The sequence below is a fragment of the Haemaphysalis longicornis genome, unplaced genomic scaffold (genome assembly GCF_048455015.1).
Source record: "Haemaphysalis longicornis isolate Haplotype H1 unplaced genomic scaffold, Haemaphysalis longicornis Haplotype H1 scaffold_1, whole genome shotgun sequence".
Lineage (NCBI taxonomy): Eukaryota > Metazoa > Arthropoda > Arachnida > Ixodida > Ixodidae > Haemaphysalis > Haemaphysalis longicornis.
In genome coordinates, this window is record NW_027526203.1 from 420,979,456 (window position 1) to 421,006,658 (window position 27,203).

The following is a 27,203-nucleotide window of genomic DNA, read 5'->3' on the forward strand; positions in this document are numbered from 1 at the left end:
GACCTTGCTATTGTTGGGCAGGCTGGTTTGAAGGGGACAGGCTCACTACTTTGTTACAAACTGATTTTTCGTTTTATTTTTGCTCGGAGGCGGGGAGAAAGTATTCTTAGCTGCGCTATTATTAGTGTAAGGCGCAATCACTCACTCATTTGCATTTAAGAGTGTACAAATTGGCCGCTTCAGGCCAACGTTTCTGGCGGGGCGCTCAAACAGTGGGGATTTGTTCGAAAGAATTCACACTGATTCGCTTTGGTGAATATAGTCATGCTACAGAATATTTGTGACCAAACAAAATAAAATGGCGACGTGAGCACCGTTCGAATTTCCCAACGGCACCTGCAAGTGGCTATGATTTCAAAAAGCGCAAGACGTCCTTCCTGGTTATAGGTTATTTTTCTGCAATCGTTTTTGTTGCAATCTACTAGCACGATTCTCTGTAATTAGCCAAAGTTCAACAAATTAAGGGCTCCTTTAACGGTTTTCTTTTGTTTAGAAGAAACACTCCGAAGTCTTGTCAACTATTTTTTCCATAAATCATACCCGTTGCAAGTGTTATTTTTTTCCGACGACCTTACTCTCGCATTTTACTTATAAATTAATTTCACACCTCTACCGCGAAAGACTAATTTTCGAGCAATCAAAATGTAAAGTAGCCAGAAACGGCATTTTGGTTCAGCTTCAGCCGTGAACTGTACAGTTTGGAGGCCTAACAAAATCTATACATAATGGAGCCATACATGGGGCTGCTTGCTGCCTAAATATTTTGAGCGTGTTGTCAGTGTACTATTCCCTTAGAGCGAAAAATATACAGTAGACTCTCGATAAACGGAACTCCAAGGGACCGGAAAAATTAGTTCCGTTTAACAGGAGTTCCGTTTACTGAGAGAGTTGTTCTAAGGTGCAAATTTATGTGCGTACACACTTCTAAGGGCATTTCATGGAACTCTAACCACTAGAAAGTGACTGTAGCTGATAGTTTTCAGAAAGCAAGAAAACTACAAGAAGCGCAGGAACAGCATTCACAAAGTTGATTTGGTAACAATGAGTCGCGGTGCACTACAAAATGCGTCAATTATTTTTGTTTGAGTCCTTGCAACTGCATCTTCGCCGAGGCTAGAGACCTCAACTTCGCGAGTGCTTACGAGCCGCCGAATTTAGAAGACGGCAACGTGGTAATGAAGGACGAATAGCACAACGATGGCACGAACGAGGCGACAGGAGGTGAGCCCTGGTGCCTCGGCGTCTAGAATCGAGACTGAACGACTGGAACAAGAACTGCGATGTTGCATTCGTTGCGCTAACACGGCTAACCACTTACGAGACGAGGCTTACGAGGCCAACAAGGCTAAAAAAGCATGGAGGAAGAAAAAAAAAAACAAGAACGAAACAGCCGGAACCGTAAAAAGCTGATTCTTATGCCAGTGGATTTCACAAGAAGTTCCATTTCTGGTTTCGTTTACACGATGATACGGAAATTTTAGTTCCGTTTACCGAGAGTTTTTTTACGATATCTGAATACAAAACCAGCCAAATTCCAGGCAACTGTTCCGTTTAAGCGGCAATTCCGTTTAAGCGATTTCCGTTTATCGAGATTCTACTGTACATGTTAACTCACTACATCACGAAACGAACTCTTGCATGGCGCCTGCTCTGCTTCGCACGCCTTCGAACCGAACACTCCCGGTGGAACTGCAACCTTTTATTGCTCTGTACAGGTAGCCTTTTACAGCGCAGGCTTGAAAAGACGTGACAGCAAACATCGCTATTTGTCGTTATTTTCATTTTATGACACTTCGGGTCGCTCCTGGGAGGCAACATGCTGCGAACCTCGGACCTTGTAAAAAATTTGTTGGTCAGCGCTGGGTGAGACGTTCCCGTGTCCGCGTTTCACAAACACGGGAATCGCTTTCACTGGAAAGTAACTGTGCTAGCACAGAATCACGACACTTGCCAATCCGGGCAACCTGGAAATGACGGAGGTGTTAGGGCTTGGCATACAGCCTTCGCGCGTCCGGGATGCAGGCCATCCCAGCAGACCTGTTGTTTCATAACACTCACATCAGACGGTAGAGGTTTCGAAAGGGGATCCAAAGCGTAACTGGTAGATGACCCGACTCGCATTTGACCGAACTTTTTATGCGTACAACTGTTCGCAATTACTCGCCCCATTTTCAGCAGGGATTTGTTGAAAACCACGGTGTAAAACATATTTCAGTGTTGAAGACTTTTCGACCAACCTGCATGAGAACCTTAGGTTTGACGAGTCGTTATTTCAATTCGAAGAGCAGACGTTTGAAGTTGGCCAATTGAATGGCGCAGTACAAAAAATTGCGATTTCGGGTTTGAAACTAGCTATCTGCTTTCCTCAGAAACTTCCGGTGCACACCTGTGATGTTGCTCCGCACCCAAGTGCACGGTGTTCGTGCTTTACAAAATTCCTCTGCGGTGAAGGGAGCCCTTCACCGTATTTATTATGTGTTCGTTACGAATAAAACAACGTAGCTTATGGCCCTTTTCTCTGGCACGCAAATTATTAGCGGTATGCGGGAACACACTACACCGAGAGCACGAGGGAGAAATCCCCCGTTGAAAGTAATAATGCGAGTTCTTAGAAAATCTTACTTTTATACTTCAGTGCAACTGAAGACGCCCGACTTGTAGCGTAACCATCACCGCCAACACTGCCTCCTATGACAATATTAACATTTGCACACCTTCCTCAATTCCTCTCACATTCCTTGATGGCGATGTAACTGAATACGCGTGGGCAGACGGCCCAAATGCTTTGAGCGATCACACATTGGTCAGAACATTAAAAAAGATACCAGTGATTTGTTATAAAGGCCAGATTAGATGGCAATGACTTCGTTTATAGCAATACCAAGGCTAATTCTCAAGACGAAGAACGTAGCTCAATTGCAAAATAACAGCTTGCCCTAGGCGGTGGCCTCCGCCCAGCTTCCTTAATTAATAAACGAAAGCAAAATTCCGACTAACTTGCTCTGCACAGAAGACGCTGTAGAAGAGCGCTTTCCACGATTTGGTGATGTTCCACTTCAAAAAATATTGAAAGGAACTCACTTTAAAGAATGCTACATCGATAAAATGTTAATGAAAAATGTAGATATTCTACTCTGAGGCAATCCCGTGGTTCAGATTCACTGCAATGCACTCGAGTGACCAATCCCTGCCGCGAACAAAGTGAAGGCTTTTGAAATCGACACTGGAATCGTCACGTAGCGTTGTTGACCATATAACACCAAATATAACTCATTTTGTGACCCAGTGAGGATTAGGGCACGCACTGTATATGATCGGTTTCTGGTAACACGGCACAGACCCCGCTTAGAAATCGCGCCACGGTTCGAAACTGGCCCTTTTGAAACGCTCATAATTCAATACCGCCCCATGTATGATCGATCTGTCATGACAGATGCCTTATCTCAGATGGAGGAGGTGCTCGTGATGATGATGATGATGATAATAATAATGATGATGATGATGATGATGATGATGATGATGATGATGATGCCCCGGAATAAAATGGCGCGTATAGCGCCATTCTAATTTTATCAGAGCTCCTCACCCCGGCAGGTCCAGAACAATAAATGAATTCAATGAATGAATTGTTTGAGCTGGACCTGATCAAAGTTCGACACTGTTCTTTCTTTCTTTGATTTTGTTGTCGTTGTCGCTCATTATCTTGCTTCCCATTTTTTATTTCCTTTTCGCCGTTATTTTTTATGCAATTATGTGGCTGTTTCAGCCCCATCAACATGGTTTCTTCCTCCCGCGTGCATATATGGGCCAGTGGTGAGCGGGAAACCACGACGACGACGGACACGACTCATGCGGATTAACATTGGCCAATCGGTCCACGCAAAGCGCTCACTTCCGTGGCAGGTATCGAACGAGACGCGGAGCATGATCTCCGCAAACAAGCCGAGCAAAAAGGTTCTCCCAGCTGGCCAAACGAGCCGGCACGTGCTTCCTCCGTGGCACTACGAACGGCACATAACTGCTTCATCGCCATCCACCGCGCACACCTGTCTGTATGCTTGCGCGTGCTCGCCAGTGGGCATTGCGTCGTCAGGCGCAACGAGGAAAGCGGCCGCGCAGCGCTTGGAGAGGAAGGCTGCACGCTCCCGGCTTTGTGTCGATGGGAAGGACGGGGGGCGAGAGTATCCTCCATAGTTTCGTAATAAGGCGGCGAGCAAAAAGGGAACAATGATGCGGCCCCCAAGGAAAAGTGGCGGGTTTTAACAGTGTCTTTTTCACTCGCGCCGATCGCGGCGAACACGGGCAGCCAAGTGTGACTCCTGCTGTTGTTGCGCCTCCTTTATGCGGCTGCACGAGGCTGCGTGACCACGGAAGCTGGCCGCCGCGCCCAGCGGAGGCGCACCGCTGCTGCGCGGTCGGCCGCGAAGCCGCCAGGCGTGGCCGCTTCGCAGCGAGCCCGCAGAATGGGCACCCACTCAGTTTCGCTAATTTAGCCCCGCCGCGTAGTAAGTACACAGCCGGGCGGTGAAAGCGAACGTGCCATTAAATTTACCGTTGCGCGCCGCCGTCGGAATGGGAAGACACCCTTCACGATTGCGTGCCGTCAACAACCAGTTTGTGGAAGAGCTAACTTAAGGACACGCTGCTCATTAATTTCCCGCCCATGTCTGTTCAACAAGAGGCGACGCTCATGATGATTTAAGAACGCTGCACACGCGACGTTTACGCGTCATAATGTCCAGATTGCGTCATCAAGTAAGCGCCCAGCTCCAAGACAGAGGATGCGGTTATTTGAATACTGGAAACATCGCATGGGTTCTTGTAAACGGTTTCAATGCTTCTGCTTCCGTGTTCATACCGGCGTGTCAAACTCCATTTTCTTGGGCGTGCAATTCTCCTACGGGCGTTCATTGTCCACAACTGTCATTATTAATAAATATTGCCACGAAGCCAAAGACGACACAGTTGTTTTCAAGAAAAACAAGTTTATTGGAGCGAACTTGTGCTCCTCTAACAACTCAAAGAATACACAAGCGGCGAAGCAGCAGTCAAGAAAGTGACGTGCGCAGGCGAGCGTCGGCGAGTCGAATACCGCGGCGTCTGCTATGCAGGCTTTTATCTTTTGGCGCGAGTGTTTCTCGAACCGTCGATTTATATTCAGAACATTGCAGGTCAAAGAAGATTATTCTAGGCTAGTGACGTAAGGGTGAAACGCTAGCCGTATCAGAATGAGATAACCCGTGCGGCAGAAAAATAAAGAATGGAACACGCGCTTCGCCTGGGACACAGATAACACAGCCGGGCGCGGCCGGGCAGTAAAAACAAAACATAAACAAAGCAAACCTAATGCATGGTTCGCGACAATATTCTGAGAACGAGGCCGTGGGTTCGAATCCAGGCCACGGTTTTTATTAGAGAAGCGCATACCAAAAACACCCGCGTGACCAGATTTCAGCGCAGATCGACAGGCTTTCTCAATTTATATATACATGCCCCCATGGCTGGCCTTACCTCATTCGGCGCCCTGTGCGAATTGCTGTCAAGGCACCCGCCATCCCCCCTCCCCCCTACCCCGACCGTCAAACTCATTTGTAAAGCGAAGCTGCCTATGGCTCGGATCCAGCAGACCGTCTCCGACCGCAGAGCGATGTAGACAAGAATACCGCGCAAGCGTAGCGCCATTTTGCGGCACCCACTCAAATAACTGGAATAGTAAAACTGTGCGCCGCACCTTTAGCGCAAGAAAAAAACCCATAAAAGTTATAAAAACGTCCGAGGGCCTTCATATTTCGATATAACAAGGCTTAATGTTGCCCTTAAAGAGGTCTTCTCAGCAATAAAATTGTGATTAGAGGTGAAGACAACTTTAATTGGCCTTTTCACACTGTGTGTCACACAGTGAAGCATGTCCGTCTACGGAGGGAGTATAGAAAACGGCTATCACTCCTGTTTCGTTGCAACTATCCCAACATCAATTATATGACAACTAGCCGCTAAGACGGCTCTACTAATACTCGAAATTTCATTTACTTTTAAAAATTACATTGTTCACAGTGAAGTTGTAAATATTGGGGAATTCCCGTCAGCTATCAATAAATGGGCTTCTCCGGGGGCGAAACGGACAGCTCATGTTTGTCCGCTGGAATAAAACTCTAGTCCGTCCAAGTTCCATTCAGGTAATTAACTAGGAAGCATGCTCAATCACCAATAACTAACAAACGTGTTTTGTTTTGTGCACTCCTTATATCTGCGCCCAGGTAAAAGCATATTGTCGCTCATGTTTAGACTCGGCACCACAGCTTCGCTGTTCATCCTTCTTCACAGAGCAAAGGGACACTGAATATCTTTTAAAACGAAAGCCTTCTTAGTGGGACCGTTGGAGTCCTGTCAAAAAACTAATGCATTTCCCCATAGACTGGTTGGCCGGCCGAAAAGCTCTCATAGAAAAATTTAAAGAGGTCCTAGGGCCGTCATATTTTTATGTAAGACTGCTTAAATTGCTCCTAAAAATATGCCTTCTCAGCAATGCATTTGAGCTTAGAGGTGAAGCCGAATGTCAAAATCTCGATGTCAGCTCGAAAGTATCTCGAAACAAATTTCAGGACAATTACCCGCTAAGACGATTCTACAAGCGTGAAACCGGGCTTCTATTGTGTTAAAACGGTCAGTTGAAAATCGCGAAAGAGGAACGGTTGTGCTCATTCGTCATTCATCGATCATAAAGAAGGAGCACAATAGTTTATATCTCAATCACGTATCGGTATGCATTTAGGCGGTTCGTAGCTGCGTTTACTTAGTGCGCTAAAAATCGTCGCTTTCGAGCTTCTCTCGACTTTCTTTAGGACAGAATGGTAGATTTTTTTATAATTACCTCTGTGATTGATTCTTTTCGTTTTTTAGGAGGTTGTCTAATCGTGAAATAAAATTGTGTTTGAACGTTCGTTCACGCGAGCTATGTATTTCGGTGGCTGGACCCTACAACGAGGACCGCGAATCAATACACCAGCAGGCTGAATTAGCTTCTCATGCATGACGCCGCCAAAGGTCCGATCAGGTCACAGACCATGCACATTTCAAGCAGATAATGCTGCTTAAAATGCCCAAACGTGGAGAGGATTGCCGGTAAAGAAAGGTAGTTATAACCAAGGCGCTAGACAACTGCAGTTATTCATGAAGAAGCTAGCGCGCACTAGCGAAGCACCAATATTGTCTCATTGACTGTCGGATTTTGTCTGTTTGATTTTAAGCCTTCTGTTAACTGTCTGATTTTAAGCCTTTATAAGCAACGAACCAGTGTTAGAGGCACGAATACGACGGGAATTAAAGCGAAACAAGTAGTGCTATAGCTACTCTCAAATAGGCGGAGCAGGAATAAGATCGATGTCCGTACGGATGGGACCGATAAAGCGTCCGTTTTTTTTTTTCGTAGAATACGCTCCTAAAATTACTGATTTTTATTTTTCTACAGTACCACGCATGCGTGCTTCCTCATTGGTTAAGTGCGCTGCGCAGAGGACTGGACAGACAAGAAAACATAGGCGAAATGCGGAAGCGGCGGTTTTAATACTAAAGAACTAAAACAGTAGGTGCGCTAGCTCCTGGTAGACACCTCAAGTAATATATCGACAGAAGGACGAAGTTTCAGAGTTAAAACCTTGATGACAGTGGCTTGTTTTGGCTTGTACATATAAGATGCACAAATATTATTTTTATAATCATGAATTTATTTGGTGCTGAATTTATTTTGTACCTCGGCTGTGGTCTGGAGTTGGCCCACCACCTTTCCTCACACGTATGGGCAAGAGTCTAGCGGGGCCAAATGATTGCTTTCCATATAAGCACAACCTCCTCAAGTAATGTTGTAGACCGGGCGAGGTTTGTCACGATAAATCAGGTTAGTTACCGTAATACGAAAATTAGGCTTTCTCTTGTACTTTAAAGACCATTCTTCAGTCTCTCCTGTTTCTCTTTAAAACTTTCAACACACGCCAGTAATTCTAGCAATTCTGTTTTTCTTTTCTTTAACAAAGAGCCCTGCTTAGAAATGCGCGTAAGAGGAGAGAGCAGTAGCCACGGGTTGCCGTAATAAAGTTTTTCTTCAGTTTGTTTGCAACACGGAAGGGAGGAGATTTAAATTGAAGCCAATGAATCCCAGGGACGCGTTCCACGGGGCGAAGCCCATAACATAAGCCTCTGCTCGATAAATAAAGATTTATTCTCTTTCTCCCTTTTAAAAAAAAACCAACTCGGGCTTTAAAATAATGCAGACCCCGGAAACGCAACCTCTCTTTCCGACGTAGCCGCAGACCATTGTACGAATTTTTTTTCCATATCCGTGCACACGGTAACAATAGTAGCAAAAAAAAAAAAATCGTTCTTTCCTCAAAAATAGGATCAATTCCATTTTGTGCACCCCTTTTTTCTGCCTTGACTCTAGCTTACTTTTGTGGCCGATAACTTCGTGACAAGGCGCCCTTTCAGCATAAGTTTTGTTCTTGTTTCAGCATTTTGTTTAAGCATAAGTGTCGGAATGCAAAAGTTACACTTGAGTTTGTTTTGTGAATACGGTCTCCCGAAGCCTCCTCAGGCGGCTTCTCGGAAGGTCAATTTCACCTTCACACTCTCGTTTTGGGCGTGACATTGTAGGTCCATGTTTCTCAGTATAGGCTTGATAATTGGGAATTATTGGGACGTACGCATTTTCTCCCTCACTTCAAAGTGCACCGTCGAAGTCTCTTCTTTTGATAGACGAAAGAAAGAGCCGGGTGGAGAGTACATGAAAGAAAATGGGGGGAAAGGGGAGGGAAGGGGTCGTTCAGTGCAGGTCGGCACCCCCTTTTCGCCGGCGTCCTGTGCGACCACTGTGGTCTTCCCCCCCTTAAGACCGGCACTGCATGCCCCATAGCCCAGGTGTAGGTTCAGTGCGTAAAACTCCAGTTTAAGCTTTGAAATTGAACGTGTATCCGCAATGATCCTGACCTGCATGAACAGCGATGCCGGGCAAGTGCAGTTGATCCCCTCCCATCCCTATCAGGTTGAGGTTTTGGGCGTCAAAAAAAAACTTCAGTCGCTGCTTTTTTTAAAATCCAGATGCAACTTGTGTGTTTTTGTTTTCGTGTAGGCCCTACGAAACATGCTGATTTTCTATATTTCCTCTACTTGTTCAATTCTTGAACGACATAAATTTGCTTTGAAACTTTCGCCCAGAGAAATCTTGCGGCTGCCCATGCTCTCACCACAGCGTTTTTATTTGCAAATTTGCGCTTACTCATACTGCAGTGTCATTACCGGCTTTCTACGATATTCGGCATTTCTGTCCGCGTGACTTAATTTTCTAAACAGACGCTGAGATGAGTTTCTACAGACCCAAAAAAGCATAAATATTCGCGCCATTAAAACATTTAAGCTGTTCTTTGCCAGCACGAAAACGGTTGCGACATTGCTCCGACGAACTGCTCACAACCATACAAACGATTGTAATGTCTAAAAGGTCGAAGACACGATAAAGCAAGGCTGTCGCCATCCCCAAAAAAAAAAATCATTCTGATAGTAACGGCAGAATAAAAGTTTCCAAGTATAGTGCAAGGTGTCTAAGATGTCGTACACAAGACAATAGGCATAGGGAAGTGCCTGTATGTTCGCAATCGTTCTCTTTGAAAATACGTAGTTTTCAGCATTTGCAGAAGTGAGGGAGCTGAGCCTAACATTTGCTTTGAAACACAGTACCCTATCTGGCGAAAAGCATTATGTTAGAAAATAGGCACTCCCGAAACTACCAGCAGGGGGAGCTGACAGGAGAGTGGCTGAAAGATGACCACGCACCCGCAGTTTTGTTTTTTTAATGCTGATGGACATGCTAAAACTTCATTTTCCGCGCCCTTTTTTGCCTCTCCACCCTCCCTCTCGCTCCCCAGTACGCGACCCCTGCTTCGCCTTCGTCAGCTTCCAGACGATTCCTACGACTTCTGCGGAGCTTAAAAATCCGTCTTCGGTGGGAAGCGGTGCACCAACGCGAAGCTGTGCGCTGTGTTGTGCTTTGTGTTTGAGATAGGTATTGTTACGAGCAACGTGTCGCTCGTCCAACCGGGCTGCGTTTCGATCGTGGGGCACTGGGATGTTGACTGCCTTTCGCCGTGCCGCTTATGCAAACCTAATGGAGTTTCATTTCTCCCTAAAACTCCCAGGTTACACGCTATCGTGATTGTGGGAATGTTTTTTTTTTGTTGTTGTTGTTGCTGTTGTTTTGTTTTTGGAGGCACGTTACGCACGCACGTGAAATGCAGGAAGGGTAACGTAATGCAATCGACAAGAGAGCGCGAGGACGCGGGTTCGATTCCCGTCCGCGGAGGCCGCTTTTCTGATGGAGGCGAAAAGCAATACCATCCGTGTGTACGAGGTTTCGGTAAGGATCCCCAGGTGGTTAAAATTAACCCGGAGCCCTCCACTACGGCACGCCTCGTCACCTGCATTGCGTCGGCGCGTTAATAAACCTTAAACAAAATCAATCAATCAATCAATCAATCAATCAATCAATCAATCAATCAATCAATCAATCAATCAATCAATCAATCGCGACTAGAACGGATATTCAGCAACCTTTTTGGCACTTGCGTCCGCTCTATGTAGTCATGCTTCGTATACGTTTAACAGTTTCAGCGCAGCTCGGAAGCCCTGTCAGTAGGCGACGTAATTCTGACACAGCGAGGTTGTGTAAAGTCCGAGAGGAGCGTGTCATCCGAACGAAATGGCTGTTTACGACGCGTTCGTATGCGCTGCCACTCAGTGGCGCGTCACGGGTATACGCGGAGCGGGGGGTCTAACCGGAGGTGCTACATGTGCACCGTTCTCGCAACGCTCCACTTCCGGAATCTGGCGCGACCTGTGCGACCCTGACGTCAGGCCGCGCATTTGTGCCGCCTGTGCGTCACCCGGGTGTGTACGCTGGCCTTGGTGGGACCTCCGCGGCGATGCGCTGACGCTTTCAGCGCTGCCGCTTGCAGGTTTCCCGACAAAGCTTATGGGATAAAGACAGCGAATGGTGGGGCGCGGCTTCCCGCCAAGTCCTTGCTCGTCACGTGCGGCGACCGGCAGGCTCTGAGTGAAAGGCTTATTCTCAGCGTTCAGCCAGGCCGCCTGCTTTTCTTATGGAAGCGAAAGTCCGCCTATATGCCGTAAGGTGCTCTGTAAAGAACCCCGGGTCGTCCACGTTAATTCAGAAACCTTCACTACGGCACCTCGAAGCCCAAGTATAACTTCAGTCCACCAAATTCGAAGATAGTTTCATGTCACTCATGGTATCGCTGCATTCGTGATTCATGGCGTTCGCAGAAAAGTTTGGCCTCAGTGTACGTACATCCATGAGCAAAATTTCAGGGACCACAGGATTAAAAATTTCAGAAAAATCGGCTGCACCTTTTTGCACTTTTGCAGCCATGAAGCTGTTGGGCGAAGTCGACACGATGTCGACAAAAGCGAGCGAAAAGGACAAAACCTGGGCATTATCTGTCTCAAGATCTGTCTCTCAACACTCCTGGCTGTCTATCTAGTAAGAAGCTGCGCACGCTAATCGCCAGACGCCCCAGCCTGCTCGGGCGTATACAGGGAAACCCGGCTCTGGCGAACTGTAATACGCGCCGCAATTAGTTCGATATATCGAATAGTTCGATATAGCGAAACCCGCCGATAACGAATTTTTTGTTACGTGTTCGCAATACGTGGGGCACCCCCCCCCCCCCCCCCCCCGTACCCTCATGCGGAAACCAACACAATATGAATATGAAGTATATCGTTACCATACACAAAACAATCCATTTATTGCAAGCAATAAGGCTAATTTCCACCTCAACTGCCTACTTCACAAAAAAGAAACGATTCTAGTTTTCACTTTCATTTTGGCCGCGTCAACTAGCACAGCATTCGAGTCCGTGTCCTTCAATATCGAAGCAATAATGTCTTAGCATATCAACTGCCGAAAGCTCTTCATTAAGCATTGGACGGCTTTCACTCAAGACATCCTCTGCCTCTTTGGAGCTTTCAACAACACCAGATGACATCGACGACAGTGTCTGCATCAGAGGGGCTCACAGTGACGGCAACCTGGTCGTCGACGACACTTAGGAAACCCCAGAAGGAATTCTATGGTCCCGTTTTGTTGTGCGCAGTTGCAGACATGAACAATTTTCAACTAGCCCGGCTTTCCACTCTGCTTCAGTTACCAAAAGTGTCGGACGTCACATCGCTCCGTGTGAGGCTCAACGTCTCAACCGCGGCCGATCAACATCTCAATTACCGCTGTGAGACCATGCATTTCGGCGGCAATTCTAGGTTCACCGAGTTCGATATATCCAATGTGAACTTCGTTATAAGGAATACGTTTACCATGTATTTTCATAACTGATTTGTTTTTGTTCGATATATAGCATAACTCGCTCTATCCGGGTTCGTTATATTCGGGTTTGGCTGTATAGGGTTGTTCGTTTTCGGGTTTTATATTTTTTTTTATATTCGGGGTAAAAATCGCGTGCTATTTTTCAAACTGATAATCGGGGAGAAATCGGGTTTTTTTTTTTTCTAAAACGATTCCGAAATTAGGGTTTTTTCGGGTTAAATCTACAGATATACTAAGTAATACTCAGTTAATTTTATCAGAAGGTATCACGTGCTTCTTAACTTTGACGCGTTAAATTTTTTTTTTCAAGATGGTAATCGGGGGGGGGGGGGGGGGGGGGGCATCACGGATTTTTAGCAAATACTCTCCGAAATTTGGCGTTTGTTTAAAAATGAATATCACTAATGATGACACCAAAGATCAACGACTGATAGCCTGCAAGAAATGAAACATTTTAGTCACGAACCGTTGGTTATCGATTTTTTTACACATACTTGTTTACATACATTGTCATCTGCACGCGCAGCATGTCGGTCTCCATTCGAGACCTGTCCGATCGCTGAACGTGCCTCATCTGGGAGAAAGTTCTCTCGAAATCACAGCTTCCATTAGCTAGGCACAACAGTGTCGATGCCGCATTTGCCAGCCTGCAATAACGAGTGGTGGAGTGTGCGCGCGTGCGTGCGTGCAGCTGAAAAAATCGGGGATAAAAAGATGCAGCACTAGCAAGCAGTAGCTGCTCTCCAAGCAGCAAGCTGGGAGTGTACCTGTTTGCTTATATTACCCGAGGCGCCTGACAAAATGGCAGATGGGCAGCGCGCATGCGCAGGCCGCTACTGGAAAAAGGGCAGTTTTGCTGTGGACTGCCCGTACAAACAATCCTTGTCGTTACCATTCCCCCTTCCCCTAAATCTCTCTCTCTCTCTCTCTCTCTCTCTCTCTCTCTCTCTCTCTCTCTCTCTCTCTCTCTCTCTCTCTCTCTCTCTCTCTCTCTCTCTCTCTCTCTCCACACACGCACGCGCACACACAACGCGCACACACACACACACAACGCACACCAAAAGGGAAAAAAACTTTCGTTTTTCGTGAAATGCGCTGAACAACAAACGAAAACGGTAGTCGGAGCTTTAACACCCGTCACATGAACTGCAACGGTTGATCTCAATAGCGTCTTCTGCGCACTGTACACTGCCTAACTCAACGGCAGGTGCCACATGTGCTCAGTAGCGCAATGTCTCAGTGGCTCAGTCACCACGGCGGATGTCACAAGATATCGTGTATGTGTCATTCTCTCGCCCACTCATCGTAAAAAAAGGCCTTATCTCGTCGTAAAAATAGAGCGCGCAGGTAATGAAAGATTTCCCCGTATCGCTTTCCGCCGGGCGATAATGTAAACCCCTGCTTCCTGCTGCTTATCGCGTGTGCGTGATGCCGAATAGAGTTCACAGAAAGGACCCTTAGAGAGCACTGAAAGCAGCTGCACACCAGTCCGTTGTGCACGAGGATAGTCATGACCGAGAACCAGCGGCTGGCAGCTTGTTTGAGACACAAAACGCACAGAAAAACTGCCGTGCTAGTTCTCGCGAGACTGGGCAAGTTGGTGTATAGGGTTGTTCGTTTTTGGGTAAAACCCGGTTTTACCTGATTCTTACACTTCGAACTTGTCTCAGGAGGTTCGGGTTAAACCCGATTTACATTCTCCCCGAATGGACCTTTTCAAAGGAGCGATCTGCACAATTGTGGTTTAACGTTCCACCGTTCTCAACTCGTACTTGCTGGAAGCAAGCGCACAAACACACCTTCCGAACTCATTGAGTAGTGGAATGACTCTATACCGCTCGCAACCTCAGTTTGGCAAATGCCGCCCTGACATTGTTGTGCCTGTGGAATGGAAGCTGTGTTGTCGAGAGAACTTTCTCCCAGTTGAGGAACGTTCGGTGATCAGACAGGCCTCGAATGAAGACCGACAAGTTGCGCAAGCAAACCCAATGATGTATGGGAACAAGGATGAGGGAACAATCGATGATCAGCTTTTTGTGAATAAAATGTTTCATTTGCTAGAAGTTATCAATGCTAGTTACTGTCATCTATTCATTTCCAAACAAATGCCAAATTTCGGAGAGCATTTTAAAGAGAACCCTGAAGTCCTTCCGATTACCAGCTTGAAATAAACACCGATTTTAACGCGTTAAAATTAAAACGCTCGTGATAACCTTTAAAATAAACTTTGTGTATTAAGAATAAACTTAGTACTTCTAACGATTTAAGATTTAAGTCCCCAAAAACCCGAATTTCGGAATGGTATCACAAAAACACCCGATTTCTCCCCGAATATCAGTTCGAAAATTAGCACCCGATTTTTACCCCCCCCCCCCCCCCTCCCTTCCCAACTCGATGTTGAAAAAATATAAATCCCGAAAACGAACAACCCTATACAGTATACGTTCGTGGGGGCGACAACGCAACAAAATACTGAATGCTGTAAGTATAGGGGGACACAGCGAATCGGGACAGGGACAGACCTGTTGTTGCTTTCTGTGTACACAAAATGTCGCATGGGCTGAGAAAAGTGGCGTCACGGTACGGTGTTAATATTTTATAGTGAAGCTGTGTACACCTAGCCCCTGTACACATGCCTCGAATGCGTTCTCAGTGGAGGGGTACCTGAGCCGGGAAGTCCGCGAACGGAAATCGGGGTAGGAAGAGAGGGCGCGGCGAGAAATTCAGGTTTCATAGCGCGAAGCGCGACCTTAAACTCGGCAACAGCGAGAGGAGGCCGTCCAGGCCATTATACCGCAGGTGAATTAGGGAGCGTAGGAGGGGGAGGAGGAGGAGAAACACTTCGTTTGCAAACTGGGTCTAGGGGAGAGGGGTGGCGGAGGATGCGATGTTCTCCGCGACCTGGGCGGCCCGGTTGGTTAGTGCCAACTGCACTTCCCGGTCGGAGCTCTCCAGGGCCTGCTCCCAGAGTGAGGGGGAAGAAAAAGGAGGAAATGGGTCGTGGGGACACTCGCAAAGGGAATGGTAGCGCGTATCCGGTTTGAGACATTGAGGGCAAAGAGGCGAAGGGTAGAGATTGGGGTTGATGCGATGAAGGATAGTTCGGCAGGGGGTTGTGTGGGTTTGAAGTAGCCGCCAGTGGCGGGCGTCTTCGTGAGTGAGGGAAGGGTGTGGGGGAGGATATATCCTGCAGAGGAGGCGGAAGTGCTGGGAAATGTCCCGGTACGAAACTAGAGCGTCCCGGAAGCTGGGGGTGCCGTGGGTAGAGCCAAAAGAAGGGCCTGCTCGGGTGACAAGAGCTCGAGCTGTACGGTGGGCCGCTTCATTGGCTTCTGTTCCCGTGTGGGCCGGGGTCCACAGCAGAGCACGGGGTGGAATGGTGTTCTGCGGGAGAGGATTTTGAGGGCGATTGGAGAGAGTAGCCCTGCAGAGAAGTTGCGAATTGCCGATTGAGAGTCCGAAAGGACAACTCTGGGTGTGGGAGACTGTACTAAGAACGCAGACGAGCAAATGGACAAGCGGCGAAATTCACCCCCGTCGTCGACTCTCCCATTACACGGCGCCGGGAACGAGCAGCGGCGCAGTGTGTTAGAGACAGATCGAAGCCATTCGCAAGCGGGAAGGAGGAATCGGACCGCGAAGCAAATCGTCTCAAGCGACAACAGGACGAAGCCATTCGGGTGCGCGAGCTGGAAGCAAAGCGTCTGGGGCGTCCTCAGCGTCTCGGGCGTTCAGAACACTGGCTTTGATTGGTTGTGGGATTTTGACGCGCCGGAGATACACCTTGGCTATGAGGCGCGCCGTAGCGGAGGGCTCCGGATTAATTCTGACCACCTAGGGACCTTTACGCGCGCTGAAATCTCGACACACGGACATTCTAGTTTTTAGCCTCCATCAGAAAACAGCCGCCACGGCCGGCAATCGATCCCGCGTCCTTGGGCTCAGCAGCACAACGCCACTGAGCCACCGCGGCAGGTCATTCAGAGCCTCCAGGAAGTGCTTAGGTGTCCTGTGAACGCGGATTAACTACGATGACACTACCCCAGTGGTCGTAGCCGGCGGTTTCAGTGTGTATGCATTGGGACCGAAACGGGAGGGGTTTGCGCGTTTCGTGCTAAAGACATTCGGCTTGTGATGCCACACCCATCCAGCCCACCCAACCGCCCATCGGAGTACGTGCGTCGATTTGACACTATTAGCATCCTCGATTAACCGCACCGGTGCACACCGGGGCACACCGGTGCGCTTTTTCATCCTCGATAAACCGCACCGGTGTGCACCGTCCGTCCTCGATAAACCGGGGTGCACCGTCGCGGGGCAATTTTGGGTTGCACCGCCGCGCACCGAGAGAGTCGACGGTGCGCCGGCGTGCAGTCCCGAGATGCATCGCGGACGATGCCGGCGAAGGAGCTTCCTCCGCCGTCTGCTGCAGCGACGGCGCCATCGCCGCACTCGTGTCAAGGCGGACGGAGCTGTGTATTGTTGCTGACAAGGATGGCGTGCTTGTGAATTCATCGGGCAACGATGCGACAGTCTCCTAACGGGCGGTAACAACGGCCAGTGATTGTAAATGAGGACGCGAACTTTGTGTACTTCAAAGGCGGCTGCATGCATTGCCAGAAAGTTGGGGATTGACATTCGTTTCGTTCGATCGAATTATCATGAACTGTTACCGGAGTGCCTAGACGATGAAGACCTACTTGTTTTGCTGTAACGGAAGGGCGGAACAAAACAGGCACTCGCATTATGGCTCAAACGAAGATTAGAAGCAGCTTGTATGTAGCTGTTTAGTGGAAGCGGTGGCGGTACGTTGTTCCGCATGTGTGACGGATTTAAGTTGTGCGTACATAATCATTGGCCTTCAATAAATACAACTTTCAAATATAGCTGTGTCTCATTACAGTGCTGTATTGTTACTTGTGAACGTTCTTATGAGTTGATTTCTTAGATTAAGAGATGGCGCCTGGGTAGAACCGCCCCGTTTGTCCTCGATCAATGCTCCGTGCCGGTACGCACCGTCGTGGGGCACTGTGCACCGCGCCGGTTTTGGGGGCAACACCGGTGCGTGTTTATCGAGGACGCTATATATAAGAATGCGCCTGCAGTTGCGAGGATGCCCATCAGAGGATGTACATCATGGCGGCAACAAAGCCACTGTGACGGCCGTTGTTACGAAGTGACAATGAGTGATGCAATAAAGTAGTTACAGCAAGATTTCATACCACGATGACTGCAGCTCCGTTGGTCAATCTTGTGCTGCCGAGTGGCTTGTGCTGCTGAGCCCGAGGACGCGGGTTCGATCCCGGCCGCGGCGGCCGCTTTTCTGATGGAGGCGAAAAGCTATTAACGCCCGTGAGATTTCGGCGCACGTTAAAGGTCCCCAGGCGGTCAAAACTAGTCCGGAGCTCCACCTCCGCAGGGTGGAATGTACTTGAATTTTTTTATCGCAGAGACCAATTGCACGTGTGCTTTAATTAAAAGAACGCAGGTATTCCCATTCCTGTGCTCATGTTTTGCCCGTGCAAGTAGTTCGGAAAATACCGCGTAATTGCTGTTCGTGCTCTTCGTTGTAGCGCAACATTATTTTCGCCATGGTATAGGGTCCCTGAAAAGGCCGAGAAGAAGCAGCGCCAAAAAATTGACACCTAAAAACCTGCCAGTGTAATCCAAGATATGCTTCGCATGCAAAACTTGAGACTGTGTGTATTGAAATAACGCGCGTCTTTGAAAGGACTTGGCGAAGGCAGCATACAGCGTATACGGCGTAAGCAGAAACACAACAAGCGCCTTAAAGTTAGGTTAGCCTCTCTCACTACAACGATAGAGACTTATACCTCTGAAATTGCTCGTGCACAGTGGGGCTAGGTATGTGAACAGATGAAAGGTAATCTCAGCATGAGGCGGCGTACTTGGGCCCTCCTTAAACACATGCTGGATCCCAGTCACTCGCGAACAGCTACTAATAATCGGCTTATAAAAATTATCCAACAATTCCCCGATGAAGGTACACAACTCCTGGATCGTCTTCGTACACTTTACATAGCCCATGGGGATACCACAGAGCTCCCATCATACACGGGCGACAGTAACCCGACTTAAAAAAGCTCAGAAACGGAGGTCAGAGCGGCACTCGTGAAGATTCGGCCTCGATCAGCACCTGGGCAAGATTGTTTAACCAATAAGCTCCTCCGAAATTTACACAACTCCATCTACATCCTCACATAGTACTATAATCTCTATTGGACCACAGGCACTTCGCTCCTTCAGGAAAGCACGCCAAATAACCCTAATACCCAAACTCGGAAAACCATTTAAATTGGAATATCTCCACCCCATATCCCTCACTTCATGCGGGAAAGTTCCTGAACACATCACCATGCCCGCTTAGTTCAACATATCACCAAAACGCCGAGCTATACTCCATAATCTTGCAATGACTAACCCGGGCAACGGGTTTACACTAGAATTCGTTACTGATCGTACTGCCGTGATTCACGTCGGTGGCTTAGTATCAGACACCATTCACATGCCCTCATTTGGTACCCCTCAAGGAGCAATCCTTTCTCCTCGCCTTTTTAATCTGGATCTCCTTAATCTTCATAAGTGTTTAGCTTGATCAATCTCCAACTTGTTCAATCTCCTGCTCGTGCGGCCGATACCCCGTAATAACCGGGATCACAATATTAAACGCCGTGAACACCGCGCACGCGTCCTTGCACGCAACTAGCCCATGGGCCAGTCCACCGCATATGTGCCATGGACGCCGCTAGTTATGGCCGTCACGACGCCTACGCAGTCATCGCTGTCTTTGATCCAAAAGCAACCTCTTACCACTCACTGACTATCCGAATGCGCTCTCCTGCCACTGCGGAAGAGGCGTCTACTGCGCTAGCGCTCCCTCCCCGGCCTACACCCGTGATTGAGTTATCTCCGATTCGAAAACGGCCATTCGAAATTTTGCCCGGGGGAATATTTCCTCGCAGGCTCCCAAAGTCCTCCTTCGAGATCCTCCCACCTCCCACGCGGAGCTGATTTAGACTCCTGCCCATACGGGGCTGGAAGGAAATGAAGCGGCTAACCTTGCAGCTCGAGAGCTAACCGACCGAGCCGGCCCAAGCCGCACCCCTCCTTAATTAAGGAGCCCAATCGACGCGCGACAGCCTTCTAACTTTCCATTAAGTCACTTGCCACTACCGCCTCTCTGGCCGGCGCTACCCTCCACCCCATTGGTCACTCTATCACGGAGGAACGATACTGGTGCCTTCTCTGAACCAATACCCTCCCCTGTCGTGCCAGACTTCACGCAATTTATCCATCTATATTTCCCTCTCCCCAATGGAGCCCACAAAACAGTTGCTCATGTGATTTGGCAATGCCCTCACTAACCATTCCCTCTATCACTTCTGTGGAGCACTGGGAGGCGGCGTCACGGCAGCACGGATTCTCGGGTCCAGCAACGACTCGCTCGCTGAGCGAGCAGCCCAGGTCACCGGTACCCTCCAAGCGCTGCGTCACCACCCACCGTTGACCCAACGGATCCAGAATAAAGTTCAATCGCGTTGGTGTCCCGCGTTCGCACTTGTATGGAGCGCCAGCCTGATGGGTCCAGCGGCGTCGGGCTGCCTCGGCGTGCGTACATTTTCGCTCCTCGAACTCGGTCTTGGTGAGCAGCTTCGGGCTGGGCATTTGGTGGAAATCAAGCTCCTTGAGAGAGACGTGTGCGACAGATGTGCGTGAATGCACTTCCCTCACCTTCCCTCCCTCCTCGGTTCCAAGATTAAATTGCTAGCCTCGGAGCTCCATCATTGGCTGCATCGGGCAGGCGGTTAGAAACTGCGCGAGGTCGTAGTGAACTCGGCGGGAATACTGGGCACCAAAGGAATTGGGGAGTGGCGTAGTCTGGCTGAGCAGCGGCATGGTTGGTGCACACTGTCGCGTGCGTTGCCAAGGTCGCTGCATGCCTGGCCGGCCCGCTCCTCGCGCCATGAACGACCTGCGAAGCACGCCAGCCGATGCACGGCAAGGCCGGTCCGTGTCATGTGGCGCTAGCTGATTCCACCCAAATGCATCATCATGCATGCATCGAGGTTTATCTTTTGAAGTTTAGGAGCCTGATAGCTAGATCTACAGGGTGCTGATTTTGCGATGTTCATTCTTTACAGGACTTAGGCAAGCTCCATTAATTGATGGAGCTAGCGTGCCTAAGCGTTTTCTCGAAACAAACACTGAATCTAAATCTAAGATACATGTAGGAACTTTGATATGCATATGCTTTTTAAAGGACGCAAAACTCGTCCAGGAAACGTTATAAATCGGGTGCCTCAACCCAGATGGGTTGAAGCACCCTTTTTTTCAGTTTCGATTTTGTTGAAATGCTTCGCCTGGTGTAAAAGCGCATGCATCTGCAGAAGGCGAAAGAAAAGCTCACCATGGCTTCTAAATTTAGCAGCAACTTGAAAAGGCAACATCGGAAATCCATCCCCGTTTCGCTGCATACCCACGCCTACGCACACATAATACATCATCCCAGTGGGCATAGACCAGAAATTAAAACCTTTTTTTTATCGGACTGGAGAATCACCTGTGCGCGTGACTATATATGTATGAATTTTGCGTTGTCATGCACAGTCTTTTACAAAATTTTCTATGTCAAGCCGAAAGTGCGCAGGCCGCAAAAATCCAATGTGCAAGCTTACGTACCCAGCGGGGCTGAAACGTTTTATGCCGGAAAGCTAGAGAAAGCGCATTTCTTTCTCACTGTCATAAAATATTTTTGTCACATTTAAAGGAACAGCTTATTCTTTGAATTCTTTGTGGTCCAGTAGGCTTAAGTTTGGCCTAGAAATTTTTGACACAGGGTGTACGTATATTTTCGTTTTGTTGGTTTGGTGTTCTCTATTTCTTCGGCACCATTTACTTTACTTTTTAGTCAACTTACTCTTAGAGGTTTGTTTCTAGCATTTGATTTCCTGCCATTCTTTTTCATATTTTATTTTTGTTTCCTCTCCCGCTGTTGTGTCGAGAATCTCTTACACAAACCCCCATCACTGTAATCATCGCCACCTGACAAACACACACACACACACACACACATATATATATATATATATATATATATATATATATATATATAGCAACCCCTGCCGGTAGCAGGGTTCATATTCGAGCTCTCCTCCTCTCTCTCTCTCTCTCTCTATATATATATATATATATATATATATATATATATATATATATATATATATATATATAGCAACCCCTGCCGGTAGCAGGGTTCATATTCGAGCTCTCCTCCTCTCTCTCTCTCAGTCACTCACGCACACACACGCACGCACACGCGCGCGCGCATGCGCACGCCCACGCTCAGGGATGCGGCATGCATTTTCCTTTTCAAGTGACACCTCTAGGAAGTACCATATAAAATATTGCCCTAAAGTACTATCCCAACATCGTAGCTGTAGGATACACAGTTGCTGTAGTTCGTATAATCCTGGGGCGATGGCTTGTGAATTTTTGCCCGCTTCTTTGCCCTTCATTTCGGTCTGTTCTGGGCACCTTTGTCTTTATTACGACTACGTTACTTGGCTCACTGAGCGTTTTCTCGTATGCACTAACGTGCGCAGCAGCCGTTCTCCTCGCCGGCATCCGCGGATACGATGCAATCTCCGCCAACCGGAAACGACGACCGTGACCACATGCACCTACCTGCAGCAGAAATCGGGTGCAGCGACACAAGGGGTGCGGGAAGGAGGAGGCGTGCAGGTACACTGGCGGTCAATAACACTGCAGCGGAAAAGAAAGACAGGGCGCGGCGTCTCAGCATCCTCTCGGCCTGCGCAGGGGCGTCGTTCCCCCCTCTCGGCGCTGGCACCAATGAGTCATAGTTTTTTGTTTGCCACTGTATACAAAGACCCTTGCTGCTATCCTTGCTTTGTCAGCTGACCGTCAGCACTTCGGCGGCATGCAGGGGCATGCAGCAACTTCGTTCCACAACGCCTTCTAGACGACGAAGTAACGCTTTCCCTTCTTGGTCTTAAGACCTATAACGTAAATTTATTCTGAAAGTTTATTTTTCTTTGACCCCATCTAGATTTAGGATGCTAAGTAAACATTATTCGCGTGAACCATCGTCTCGTGCCGATGTTAGGAGCAGGCCTCACCGGCTCATCAGTTCAAAACCGGGATAGGAAACGTTCCTCATCTGTAGGTTGCCGACGGTTAAAGAGGAAGAAAGACGAAATATATTTTTTCACCTTCTAATACGCTTGTTTTTCCTTTTTCTTCACTTTTATGTGTTGCTAGAATTTTATCCACATCAAGCCCTGGGCATTCGCCGTCTCTCTGTCTGCACACGCCATGCCGAAGACAAAAAAGAAAGCAGACTTGCCCTGAGGCCTGCACCCAGAAAGAAGAGAATTTTCCATGGGATCCCTCAGCACCGGCACTGATGAGGGGTGGGACGACCTCCGAGGCGCCATCGAGCAGATTTACCTTGGTAAGAAACCTCTGACGAAGTCAAGATACATGGCCCTGTACACGCGTGCGATGAACCTCTGCAGAGTCAAGGCGTTTCGAGAGACACCGAGACATCGTGTGGCCGGGTACGAGCTTTACAAATACCTCAAAACTTTCCTCTCTAATCATGTCACAACCCTCTCCAATTCTGCGAATGGCTTAGTAATGGCGGACGACATCCTACGCTTTTACAGTAGTGAGTGGGAACGCTTCAAGTCTTGCAGTGAGAGGCTCAGCCACATTTTGCCTTTCCGCAACGTAAATAGCTTGAAGAACGAGTGGCCTGAATGCACAGAAAGGCTATACACGACGTACCAGTTGTCGCTTCTAACTTGGAGAGACGTGTTCCTCCATGCGTACGGCACGAAGGTCAGGGATGGCGTGCTTGACCTGATTGAAAACGAGCGCCGTGGGGGGCCTGTTGACATCAGCTGGATTCGAAGCGTCGTATTCAGCTACGTGGAGCTTGGTCTGATTGAGATTAAGGAAGACCCGTCCAAGAGACAGCCCGAATTGGAAGTGTACAAGACCGCCTTCGAATGCCCTTTCCTGGAAAACACCGAGCGCTTTTACCAACGGGTGGCAGCGAAGCTGTTCGAACAGAACCCCGTATCCGAGTACGTTAAGAAAGTCGAGCAGCACCTGGATGAGGAAGAGCGGCGAGTGGAACTGTACTTGCACGCGTCGACGCTGAAACCTCTTGTGCGTACTCTTTGGGAAGTTCTGATACAGAAGAATTTCAAATCACTGCGCTCGGAGTTCAAAAACTTCCTGAGCGAAGACAGACGAGACGGCCTCGTTAACATGTACCAGCTGATGTCGCGCTCGAGTGATGCAATTTTCAATTTGGCCGCGATGTTTGAAGAACACGTATACGCGGAAGGAATGTCAGCTGTTGAACGCGTGGGCGATATGGCGGCCAAGGATCCCACTCTCCACGTTGACATCCTTATGCAAGTCTACCGCAAGTACAACGACATCGTACTTACCGCCTTCGCCAATGACGCATGCTTTGTTCTCTTCCTCAGCATTGCTTGCAAAAGGTTCATCAACAACAACGCTGTCACGTTCCTTGACCAGTCGACTCGAAAGTCCCCCGAATTTTTCGCTGCGTACTGTGACACCCTTCTCAGTAGAAGCTCTGAAGCGCCACAACTTCAGCTGGACGACGCTGTTGTCGGCTTCACTGCCATGCTACAGTACATAGACGACAAAGAAGTGTTCCAGAAGTGCTGCACCCAAGTGTTGGCCACGCGACTACTACAACGGCTCTCAGTCAGCGAAGGCATGGAAGAAAAATTGATGCACAAGTTCGGAGATGCCTGTGGTAATGGGTACGCTTGGACACTCCAGCGCATGTTCCGCGATGTGTCAGCTAGCAAAGAGGTGAACGAGCAATTTGTGAGGCACATTAAAAACTCCAATGAATGCTTCCGATTAGATTTCAGCATCCATGTTCTGGCCTCTGGGCTGTGGCCCTTCAGGCTTTCTTCCTACCTCAAGCTTCCTCCCGAGTTGGAAGGCATCGTTCAGAGCTTCGCTACATTCTACAGCGGGCTGTACAGCACTAGGAAGATACAGCCTCTCCACAACTTATCCAAGGGCGAACTAGTGACGAGCTGCTTCAAGGAGGACTACACCCTGCATGCATCAACCTTCCAGATTGCTGTTCTCCTCCAGTACAACCAAGGGCTCTCTTTCACGGTGCAGCAACTGCAAGAAGGCACCAGTATGGACATGAGAATTCTCCAGCAGGTACTGGAATCCCTTCTGAAATGCAGGCTTATCTTGTGCCATGGGGAGAAGACGGAGGAATTCGTTAAGCTACGACCAGATACAATTGTGTCCCTCTTTGAAGGCTACCACAACAACAATCTCGTGGTCGACATCAACGAGCCTCTCGAGGAAGAGCTGAAAGCCGAGCAACATGTCACACAGAAGATGATTGACGACGAACGAAAGATGCTCGTGCAATCTTCCATTGTGCGCATCATGAAGATTAGAAAAACGCTTCAGCACCAAGAGCTCATCACAGAAATTGTCCGCCAGCTGGAGCGCAAGTTTGGACCAGACACGAATCTTATCGAAGAATGCATAACCAACCTCATCGAAAACGGGTACTTAGAAAAAGACGGCCTCCAGTTGAACACCTACCATTATGTTGCCTGAAGTATGACAGTCGGAGCATCATGCAGGGGGAGAATTCGCGTAACATTTAATTTGAATTTGTTCAACGCGACAATCCGACTGGCAAGATGTGCAGGCGTCTTGCTTTGTAACTGAGGCCAACCACAATAAACCCATTGGCAGAAAATGAGCGTGGGGCTTCATTCTGAGCGCTGTACATATATGGTTACGCCCTGAAAAAAGAACTGTGGATACGTTAGACAGAAATAGCGTCTGCGGGAGTCGGTGAGCATGTTTTGGTAAGTATGGAAGTGTCTCCGCTGGCGGAAATTAACTAAAAGTGAAGATGAGCTAGGTGGGGAACATTTATCACTGAAAATTAAAGTCGAACTGAGACAGGGTCAAGGACAAAGAGTTCCTCACTAGTGTGCAGCGATCCTATCCTATTTCCTTCCTGTCCTATTTCCTTCCTAAAGGAAATAGGATAAAAAAGGGGTGAGGGGGCGTTGCATGCGCAGACGTCCTACGTGCCTGATACTTTAGCTTTGTCCGACTGTATACGCGCTTAAATAAAGTTTTCTGTTGGTAATAAGAGCTGCTACCGTGTCTCGTTCTTGTCCCTATCTGGGTTCGCGCTTAATTTTTAGTGAGGAAATTAACCACTGCCAGCCGTGACATAGAGCTTTCGGATTTGCCGAAGCGAGTAATCGTTACGGGATTGACTACTCGCCTCGCTTCCCTTGAAGGGCCTGGGCAGTGCCTAATTCTTAATTCGTTTTGTAGGTGTGACTGACAGCTAGATAAATTTCGATTAAATTTGAATTAGTCCACAAAGAAACCACTAAAACGACATACTACTGAGCTCAAATATAAAGAAGAATACCTTACTGGAATGACAGTTAACGCAATTTTACCACGAGCTACAATTAAGTAGTTTATATGATGATGAAAACAGTCGAAAATGAGGCAATTCACCTGCTGCTTTGCCGCGCTCAACTTGTGTTGCCGAATGAGGATTTGCGCGATTGGATCACGCATGGCGGTAAAAGCAATCGAATATTGAAATAATTTTGTGGGCTTGGAGCTGAAGCGTATCGTGTTTTGGGGCTCAATTCTTTGAAACGACGGGCGTCATTTTGAAACGACGCGGTGTTGGCAAGGAAATGCATGCATTCTAGGGACAGTGCACGTCTCTTGCCGCCATGCTCCACGTGGTGCACCGCGGCGTGCCCCATGTGATTTCTACCGTTTCCCGCCCCTTAAAGCGACGCCGCAACCCCAGAATACATGCATTTGCATGCCAACATCGCGTCGCTTCAAAATGACGCCCCTCGTTTTAGAGAATTGAGCCCCTGGACAATTATGCTTCCGCATTCACAACTCCTTATAAGAAGTATCTAGGTGTCCTTGGAGTTTGTTCTTTGTTTGTTTCATCCCTCCGTCGAGTCAAACGCCTTCCCCTCCTTGTTCCGTCTCTCTCTCGCTCTCTGGGGCCGAACGACGGCGGTCGCTTTGAAACGACGCGGTACTGGCATGCAAACGCATGTGTTCTTCAATTCGGGAGTCGCGTGGACGGGCGGGAAACTAGAAACCACACGGGCGCCCCGAGGAGGACCACCTGGTGCAGGGCCCGACACGAAGTGCAGAACGACGTGCACTGCAGCAGCGAGCGTCGTTTTGCCCTAGCAGCGCTGAAGGAGTTCGCTCCCATTTCACTCCTCATTATACGCATACTAGATGACAGTACAGTATAGCTGCCTGCTGCTCCGCACCCGGCTTGACTGCTGCAATGTGGCGGATGGCCTGCACCGACACGGGCGCAAGGACTCCCCTACATGTGCGGACTGTTCGCAACAAGAGACGCTGCAGGAGCACCTACTCTGCTTCTGCCCCCACCACGCGGCGCCGAGAGCAGAGCTCCACCGAGCGCTTATGCGTCAAGGCCTTCCTCCTAATAAATAGGTTCAAACATTCCCGGACCAAGTCACACATATGATCAGGCGTGTAACTACCAAAACACGGGCAATGCGCGAGGCCGTCAACCTTCGCCTTGTCCAATCTAAGCATTCATAATCTCAAGAATTATATTACATACGTCATAGTCAAACCCAATGCTCTTCTCTCCAAGTCAGAAATGGAACGGTTGGATGTTATTATAGGAAGGCCTACAAAC

General features: G+C 48.4%; 1 pseudogene; it reads left to right on the forward strand.

Moving 5' to 3' along the window:
• Positions 1 to 23,068: 23,068 nt before the first annotated feature.
• Positions 23,069 to 25,072, forward strand: LOC144161689 (cullin-1 pseudogene; annotated as a pseudogene).
• The last annotated feature ends 2,131 nt before the right edge of the window (positions 25,073 to 27,203 follow it).